This window comes from Canis lupus, chromosome 9, assembly GCF_011100685.1.
Source record: "Canis lupus familiaris isolate Mischka breed German Shepherd chromosome 9, alternate assembly UU_Cfam_GSD_1.0, whole genome shotgun sequence".
Taxonomy (NCBI): Eukaryota; Metazoa; Chordata; class Mammalia; order Carnivora; family Canidae; genus Canis; species Canis lupus.
The window spans coordinates 10,134,899-10,144,969 of NC_049230.1; the positions used below are offsets into that span (position 1 = coordinate 10,134,899).

Consider the following 10,071-nt stretch of genomic DNA (forward strand, 5'->3'; position numbering starts at 1 on the left):
TCCAAATCCCTGTCTTCTGGTCTGCCCAGAAGCTGGCTCTGTTCTTCTGTGTTTTATTTGGTAGAGAGGAGTAGACTTAGAGTCACAAGATTTAGGGAAAAAAAAAAAAAAAAGCAAGAGAACATGGCCTATTTATACTAAAACATTTATAACATTTATTTGTTATTTACTTGAAATATAAATTTAATGGAGCACCTTATATTTTATCTGCTGATCCTAGGAGTGATATAATCATTTTGCTGCCCTCTCATGCCGTTTATCTTTGTGCTTTCCTTACCAGACCCCCACATGGGTCCTTTGTCAACCAGATGTTCTCAGGTTTTCCTTGTTTGATTATTCCATTTGTTTCCTATTAGGAACCTCACTGACACACTGTCTCATCAACTTTTCCATCATCAAGCTAAGTTTAAGATAAACCAATTTTAGGTGTCTTTACTTGGTGTATCTTGATTTGTACCTGTGTTAAAAGGAAAGGATGTCTGTCCCATCTCAATGTAAAAACAAATAGTCATGAGCTCTTTTAGGTTATAGAATGCAATACATTATGTCAAAAATGACAGAGAAAATAGCATCTATAGTGACCCTATGTCAGAAATCCCAACTATGCCAGGTTAGATCTGGAGTATATATGACCCAACTTAATTATTCATACAGTTCTCTTTCCATCCAGGTTAGATCTAATGTATTACAGGATCAGCCCAAACATCATGGTGAAAAGCTAAGGAAAGTATACATTGTGTTCTTGGCATATTCACTATATAACTGTGTGTCCTTCAGAAAGGTAGCTAGCTTCCAGGGGCACCTGGGTGGCTCAGTTGGTTGAGCCTCCAACTCTTGATTTCAAATCAGGTCATGGTCTTGGGGTCATGAGACTGAGCTCAGCATTTGGCTCCACATTCAGTTGGGAGTCTGCTTGAGATTCAATCTCTCCCTCTCTCTCTGCTCCTCCCTCCACTTTCTCTCTAATATAAATAAACAAATCTTTAAAAAAAAAAAAAAAGCAAGGTAGCTAGTTTCCAGAGTTCATAATTTACCTATGAGTAATGTAATTATAATAGTGTGAATGCCTTAGATATTCTTTTTTTTTTTTCAAAGTAAAGGATATTTTTACTATCAAAATCTTTGGGTTCTGTTTCCTCATCTTTAAAACAAAGAGAAGGAAATGATTTGGTATGGGCAGAGCACACAGAGGATGTTCTAGTTGTTCGTAGCCATTGCACACATAAAATAATGTGTTACTTGATTACCAAATCTGAGTGTGAGATGCTACTTTGACTAGATTTAGGAGTAAAATAGCCATATGATTTATTATCCAAAGCAGGCAATTAAAAAAAAACCCACCCTGCTTTATTATTATACAATTTACTTATACTCAAGTGCACCCATTTTAAGTGTATCCAATGAGTTTTGACAAATACACACACTTATGCAATCACCACCCCTATCAAGATATAGAATATCTCCATCATTCCAAATGGTTCCCTTATGTCTCTTTGCACAGTTTCTACCCACAATTAGCCCAAGGCAATTCTAGGCTATTTTCTGTCATTGTTGATTAGCTTTGCAAAGGACTTGTGAAATACAGTTTATTTTATAAATAGTCCCAGATGGACCTCTAGTCAAGAAAGAATTTCAGTTACAATAAGAAGTCACTCTGGAAATTAAATCATAAATGTAAAGAGGAACATCAAATTCCTTTTTTGTCCTTCCCAACTTCAGAGATTAGCCATTGCAGAAAATTGCCATTTTATGAATAAGGGACAAAAATGTACATTTTTACTTTTTTTTGTTACTTTTTAACATTTTTTTACATATTACATTTTTATATTTTTGCTATTGTCATACTTGTAGCTTCATTTAATAATTAATGGTGACCCAATGCATTATTCTAATACTCTACAGAGAACATATGCTCTTTGTTTCTTCTCAGTAAGTTGGATTTTGAAATTTGATTTAGTAATTTTAATTATTATATTAGGCAATGGTAGGAAGGCATGTTTTGCTTCTGGCTTGTTTAAGTCGAGAGAATTTATTTTATCTTCAGCCTATACATTCCTCAGCCTACAGACACACACACACACACACACACACACACACACACATATACACAATTCCCTAAAATAGGAAGCAAACCCTTCATCAGTGAAAAAAAGTTTGTTAGTTTATAGTGCAGGAAAAGGGAAAATAGGAATCCTATTTACATTTTGATTAGAGAATTGTTTTTTGGGGTAGGGGTGGCCCGTTCTTTGTAATTCAGCATGTTTACCAGCAGGCCTGACCTCTACCCACTAGATGTCAGTAGTAAACCCCCTCCAGCCAGGCTAATCAAAACTCTCCAGACCTTGCCAAACGTACCCTGAGGGACAAAATCACCCTTTGGAGAATCACTTTTGGGAGTATTGGGATGTATAACATTTTTTACTCTCCTATTAAGATAGCAATCAACTAGAAGTTGACCTATAAGATTCTCCTGCGGCTTAAATCATTGTTTGGCATTAATATTGCTACATATTAATGTTATGCATTGACATTTTTGCCCACTAACATTACGCCCATAAAAACGACGTCAATATGTACTGTGGGATGATAGGTAAAGCAGGAATCATGGCATTTATTATTTTTTTAAATTAATTAATTTTTTTTAATTAGGGCAGGATGCAATGGACAGATTTACAATTAATTAGGAAAAACTTCCAAGGGGTGGAAGATTTCTTTCTTTTTTTTTTTTTTTTGAAGCAATAACATGCAATAAAACTATCATAGGTTACATTAAATTTTAATTTGTATGTAAATTAGCTAGTTTGCCTGAAACATCGAAATCATTAATCCACTGTTGTTCTTCCTCAGTAGAGGAGCAGTGAGAGCGGATTTCCCCAATTGGCTCGCTTTGTACAAAGATAACAGATCCAAGATCTGCAGTGCAAAGAATTTGGAGAAACAAACAAGTGAGCAAGCCATCAAAATGTGAGAAGTAGGAAAAGCCCTCATTTGGATCAGGAAAGCATGTATCAGCCGTTTATATTTAGTAAATTGTTCAGAACACAGCTCGTGGCTTCCTATCAGTACGAATTAGAGATAACCTTTCACTATAAAAAAAAAAAAACAATTAGATTGTTGCACTCGCTGAAATGCACACATGTGACTAAGATAAGTTCCCAGGTTAATTCCTCTAATTCATCTCTCTTTCTCCATGGACTCTCAGAATCCAGATTATTTAACCCTGAGAGGAAGTATGTCAAGACGGTTCTCACCCTTGTGCTTGAGAACTAACGTATTCTGAGATCCCACAGAGGACAGTTTCCTTGTGATTTACCAAGTGAATGAGCAGCGTGGCTGAGAAAAGTACTTTACCCTTCTACTTGGATGGCCACACGTCTTGGCCCTCAGCTCTTTGCAATTTATTTAGAATTTACTTATAACCTGTGTTCCTGCAATAGTGGCCATCTCTACATACATGGAGAGGAGAGGTATCCACAGCATGGATTTACCAGAGCAGCTTTTTAAATGAGTTCCCAATTTAAGTCTCCATCATCTTCCTAACCTGCCATTTGTGAATGAGTTAAAATTCCTAACTTTATTTTTCTTTAAAATAGTATTCTGATAGTATTCTATTTATAAAAATAATTTTAAGAGCATTTCAAACTTCCACCTCCAGACACACACACACACACACACACACACACACACACACACACACACTTCAGAATTCAGTTCAATAGCCTGTTTTCCTTGCTCAATGCTTTTTCTTATTTATACTACTTTTCAGTATTAAATTCATAAAGTATAGAAGGTATGCCTTAATAGATCTATTAATTATTCACTCTTTTATGAGCAATTAAGAGCATTGGTTTTGCTCTTAAAAGTATGTACCCCTACATATAATGCATTTATATCAAATATCCTGAGACAGATTTTCCACAGATTACAAACTCATTTTGCATATCTCAATTTATAAACTTTGTTAAAAGATACCTTTCTCTTAAAATATGGAATTTTTATAGTAATTTTCATTTTTTGCTACTACTGTTGACACTGGGGTCTCCCAGCTTATAGTTAGGTGCAGAATGCCTCTAGATAAACATCTAGCTTTAATAAGCCCAGGTGGGGAAAAATGGTTATTTCAAATTATCTTAATCGCATCTTCCTTCAGCAGACTTACAAAGGGACTTCTGTTGCAGCCTAAAAAGCCAGTTAAGAATGTGTGTGAGAGGGATCCCTGGGTGGCGCAGTGGTTTGGCGCCTGCCTTTGGCCCAGGGCGCGATCCTGGAGACCCGGGATCGAATCCCACGTCAGGCTCCCGGTGCATGGAGCCTGCTTCTCCCTCTGCCTGTGTCTCTGCCTCTCTCTCTCTCTCTCTCTGTGACTATCATAAATAAATAAAAAAATTAAAAAAAAAAAAAAAAGAATGTGTGTGAGAGAGAGTGTGTGTGCGTATGTGTGTGTATGGGGAAGGTCAGAGGTTGGGCAACAAGGAGAAATTTGTGTCAGGTTATGAGTATGTAAATTCAACACATTTTCAATAGTTTTTTAGAGAGTTGTCCCCATAAAGGATATTCTGGGAGATTTGGTGTGCTGTGCATTCAATACATTGTAGCGTCTTACTCTCAGGAGCTATGTAGATTCACACAATTGAAAAAGAATACTTCTAAAATCAAGGGTATTCAAGTAGTTGGAAGACCCTAGTTGTTGAAAGGAGCATACCAGTGTAACTGTGAACTCTCCACTGGAGGGGAATAAACTTTTCATTACTAAGTAATTCCAAAGATGAATATTCCCTCTTCTTTTTGACATGCTTTTCTTTCTTTCTTTCTTTCTTTCTTTCTTTCTTTCTTTCTTTCTTTCTTTGTTTCTTTCTTTTCTTTTCTTTTCTTTTCTCTTTTCTTTTCTTTTCTCTTTTTTCTGTTTTCTTTTAGTATCAGTTTGGGACTTTTGATGCTTTAACCTTACAAAATTCCTTGAGTCTCCAAGCCCAGTGGGTTCCTCTTTCCATGTCATGCAGCAGTTATTTTTGTTTTTTCTTTTGGTGATGCCACATATTCACTTTAGCTCTCATAGTTCCCTTCAGTGCTCCATCAACAGTCCCCATCTCCTTTCCTTCAGTCTCTTCCTTATCAAATTAACTAAATCTGCAACAAGCTAAGTCTTTTGAATGTGACACTTTAATTCTGGTTTTAAAACTCAGTTTCTTTCATTTCCTCAAGGGTAAACCCTTAAATTCTTAGCATGCTATTCAGACCTTCTACTGTCCAACAATCCATCTTCCCTTTTAGTCTTTTGTTTTGTTTTTCATCTTTCTTTTTAATCTTGTCTGCTCTTTGCTGCTAGCTAGTCAATCCAACAATCCCTGCATTATCTTACTTCCTTTCCTTTCTTCATACTTACCTCTCTTGCCTAAAATGCATTTGCTCCCATTTCAAACAATTCTTCTAGGCCCAGAGAAAAAGTCCCCTCTTCTATGCAGTTGTCTCAGTTCATTCATGATGAATGTAACCTCTCTCTCCTGTGAAACTACATGAGCCTTTGTCCTCACCAATGGAACATACCTTGTCTTGTGGCACTGTATACATATATCTTCAATTATTATTTAACTAACCTATGTTGATAGCTTGTTTGCCCAATATGATGTCATGCTTTATTTTTTAGCTTAATTGTCCATTTATTTATTTTTTATTTATATTCAAGAAATGATAATGGATTATGAAGAAAAGAAGGATCTAATTAAAGGAGGGAAAAAGAAAATTAATCCTACAGATTTCATGTATGTTCAGTAGAATTAGGAGCTATTTAAGACCTAATCAAAAGAAGACTGGCTCTGTAAGACAAACATAAGTGTTTTTCAAAGCTTACTTGGGTGATGGCAAAGGACAGAAGATATTGTTATTGTAATATCTGTACTTTGAGGAATCATTCTATTAGTTTACCAAATTAGATAAATGAGAGATGAATTAGAAATTATAATAGACTAAAAATATCTACCAAAGAGGAACCATTCATTAATAAATGTTTATTTCTCCTTGTACCACTAAATGCCAAGCATGAATCCTATTATGATAAATCAAGTATGGGAAGAAGTAGCTGTTGCCTTGAACTTTGAGAAAAGTTTTGTTGAGGTCTTATGTGAGCCTTGAAGGATCACAGAGATTACAAATCATGGAGAAAGGGAGTCAGGAAGTTTTGGAAAGTGGCAGGCAAGAAGGGGAGAATAAAGCAACACAGAACTTCACAGGATTCTAAGAAAACTGCTCTAAGAAGATATTAAACTAGAATTTAGTACTTGGCTTATGTCATAACCTGTTCATGATAAGAGGAAATCTTTTTAAAATTAAATCTTCTAAGGATAGGCCTTGCAGATGTGGAAAAATGTTAACAAGATGATATTTTAAATTTCCTCTTGGTTAAACTTGCCTACTTGTAGCCAGTATTAAAAGAAAGGAAGAGGAAAGAAAGAAAGAAGAAAGAAAGAAAGAAAGAAAGAAAGAAAGAAAGAAAGAAAGAAAGAAAGATCTCTTTCTCTCTAGATCTAGCCCATTGTTCTCTCTTCCAACAAGTGGTGACCCAGAAGTATAAAAAGCTACCCCCTAGTGTAACATGTTTTGCATCATTTTGGTACATATATAAAATGAAAAAGGAAGTCTGTGGCCTAGTGACTAATGTTTATACCAATATGGATTTTATGATACCACATGCATTAATGTTAAAATGACAATAGAACTCTACCCATATAAAGATTTCTACCCCAGTCTCCTGAAACAGACAGAAATTTGTCCCAATTCAATGGACTTTGTTATTAAGACATTACATTTTTGAATTAGATGTTTATATTAATAACTGGGAAATTGAATTCAAAATAAATCACTTTTGAAATAGAAAAACATTTTAACAAGGACCTATATTAGTTTCCACTACGTAATGTCATCTACAAACAGTGGAAAATAGGTTGCGGGACTTGAATTTAAATTAACTCTTTTTATATGCAAGTAACTAGTCAAGAGAGACCAATGCCATACAGGCCAGGAGTTAAAACAAGGGAAATTATTCTTCTGGAAAATTTAACACCTGGGAAATAGATCCTATTAAATAAAAGACATTTTATAGGAGAAATAAAAGCCTAACCAACGTTGTGATGATTCCGATTGGAGAAAGGATAATATGTTGTCTTTCTACACATTCTGAGAGCAAGAAATTTCAGAGAATATTGGTTGAGAGGGAAAAAACTCGGAACTTTTCACACTAAGTAGACACAAACCAGATTAATATTAAAATATTTCCCCAAAGCAGTTTGTGATTTGTATGCCAATTAAACTGTGGCTTTTTCAAGATACCCTACTCACATATATTGTTAAAAAATTTTACCCTTAAATGAGTAAAAAAGATTCAAGAATTATTCAATAATCACTATCTGCAATGTGTCAATAAAAACTGTAGTATGTTCTTTAGAATTTCTATTTCTCAGAATTGTCATCACATTGTTACATTTCATTTTCATTTCTAAAATTAGGTATAGTTAGGTTAAAGTAGTTATTATATTCTATAGTTACCTGTATGAGACAGGAATTTGGGGGTATAACCATTCAAATCAATTTTTGTTCATTTAAGTATCAGAAAAGAAGCTTATTAATAGTGAGCAATGTCTCTAGAAATCAGGGTTAGAAAGTAGGTAACAACTGGAATGAAGAAATGGAGACTTTAAGGAACCCAGGATGAGATGTTTGTAATCTCTCTGGACATATCCGTCATACCTTTTCATGGAATGGCATTATTTGCCAATAGTGAATTCAGGTGAAATGATTGTGCTAACCTCGGAAATTTTCTCTCTCTCAAGCTGATGAGAACCACTTAGCCATTCTGTCCAGCTTTTAGGGGAGAGGATCTTATTGGTCCCATTCCTTTCAAGTGCTTACCCTTGTTCAATCAACTATGTTCAATTTTGGCTGCCGGAGACACATTCCATTGGGTGTTGTGGCCAAGAGAAAAAAGTCATTTTGAGCTAAGCAAACATCACCTCTGGGTATCAAGCTGAAAAAAAAATAGTAAGATTCAAGCATTTGCATGATTAAGATCCCCATAGTCAGTGGTAGAGTTAATTTTAATCTAATTAACCTTTCTCACATAACTTCAGCTGCAAGATCTCTATCGATGAAAGAAATATTCAAGATTGTACCTGACTTAGGATCAGTTATCATTCCTATTTTCTTTTGTCCAAAGGGTTGATATTTTAATACTATAAGTGTTGACTTATTATGTGAGGTGTTTTAGTGGCTTTTTCCCCCCTCCTTGTCTTACTCCTTTTTGTGTATGTGTATATGCTCTGTGGTTGTGGAACAGGGACATGGTAGTACTGGCAGAGATTTATCACTGAAATTATATTTACCATGGCATTACTAACAGATGACCAGGTAGGGGTGTTATTACCACTATGTAATTCAATTTCCTTTGAATTTTAATATGAATCTGGACTTTGTATCCTCAAAATGGTATTTCAAAACATGTTTGTATAGCTCACTACTTATAAAAAAAAGAAAACTCTTTGGCAGCACAATTTACGTTTCCAAATCCTAAAGATGTGATCCTGAAGCTCCCTCCTGAAGACAAGATTTTCAGAAGGATTTTAGAGTATTTAGTAAATCCTCTCTGCTTTCTCAAATGAAGCATGATTCCATATTTCTTATAGCAATTCTGCTTCTATGTAAAGTGCAGTTCTAAGAATGAAAACATAGGAACAGGGATTAAGTACAGTTTTTAAATCTCCAGATCATGAAAGATAATTGTGAAAGATTATTCTGTCCATTAGCAAGTACTTCTGAAATGACACAGCAGACAGGAGATAATTCATTTGGAAAGTCATTCATTTATCCTTTCCCCTTAGGTCACAAGGTGTTTAAATAATTTTGTAGAGGAAGTAGGAAACAGCTGTGGTAAAATTGTGGATTTTATGTCTTTCACTCTTGGGTGTGTAGCTGCCAAAATTAAACCATTAATAAGATGGAGACTAGATGAGGTTGAAATGTACAAACCTGAGCCCCTTCTTTGGGTGAGGCCTATAATGTGCTACTTTTCTATTCCATTGTTCCCACAGAACACTGAAGGTACATGAGTTAAGGATTTTTTTTTTTTTTTTTTTTTTTTTTTTTTTTTTAGCTTAACTCTTTGCTGGAGTCACAATGGAGCTAAGCAAATAGAAGAATTCTGAACAGGGTCTGGCCAGTAGTTTATGTTCCCCATGCCTCTTCTCACCACCAGATGTAAATTGAACACTTGAAGATATTTTCAAAGCTTTTAGGTAGATGGGATATAATAATTTAGTGCACTGAAAGAAGAGATTGTTCTAAATAAAGAAATAAATCTTAAGGTACTCTAGGGCTTAAGAACAGGACTAAAGAGATCCTATTCTGGAATGTTCTCAAATCATATTCTTAAATGTCCCGATCTAGAAATTGATATAAATATAGATATAATATAGATTCACAAATATAAGATGAATTAGTGGGGAAGTTCATGGTACAATAAACTGATTATTAATGTGAGGCCATAACCAAATGAGGTCCCAATCTCAAAAGAGATTAGTCTAGCTGCCTGGAAACTTTAAATCGTATCTCTGAAAATAACATCCAACACCTAATGGAACAAATATACCAGAGAACCTTAGGTATAATCAGGCAGACAGCAAATAGCAGCATTTATTTTATAAAATATTTAAAGACATCATAGATAAAATTCAGACCAATGTAAGAGGATTGCAGAGTCATAGCATTTTATCAGCAATAGGAAACTTCGGGATTAAATAATCTCATTACTGAATAGAAGGGAAGCAAAATTCAGAGAAGTTGATTTACTTAACCAAGATCATACAATGAGGGCAGGACAGAGAAAACTTTGTGTTCCATTTCCACTTCAATTCCAGTGTTGTTTCTACAAAGCCAGGTTGATCTTTGATGTCTGATACTCTCTCCTATGAGAGAGGTAATAATTCAAGGGGAAAATAAATCATGTCTCTTACTATTAAGAGTTAATAGTCATGGAGAAAAGCAGATTCATTTTTCAAAATTACGGTATAGGTTTGTCAAACTCAC

At 34.9% G+C, this 10,071-nt stretch overlaps 1 long non-coding RNA gene across 1 annotated transcript in view; it reads right to left on the reverse strand.

Moving 5' to 3' along the window:
- The window catches only part of LOC119873423, a 32,091-nt gene extending 22,975 nt beyond the window's left edge, over positions 1-9,116 (reverse strand). The window contains exons 1-2 of the long non-coding RNA XR_005363993.1: positions 9,016-9,116; positions 7,903-8,017 (exon numbers count right to left, since the gene is read on the reverse strand). This is a non-coding gene — a long non-coding RNA (uncharacterized LOC119873423). The remainder of the gene's footprint in view (positions 1-7,902; positions 8,018-9,015) is intronic.
- Positions 9,117-10,071: the final 955 nt, after the last annotated feature.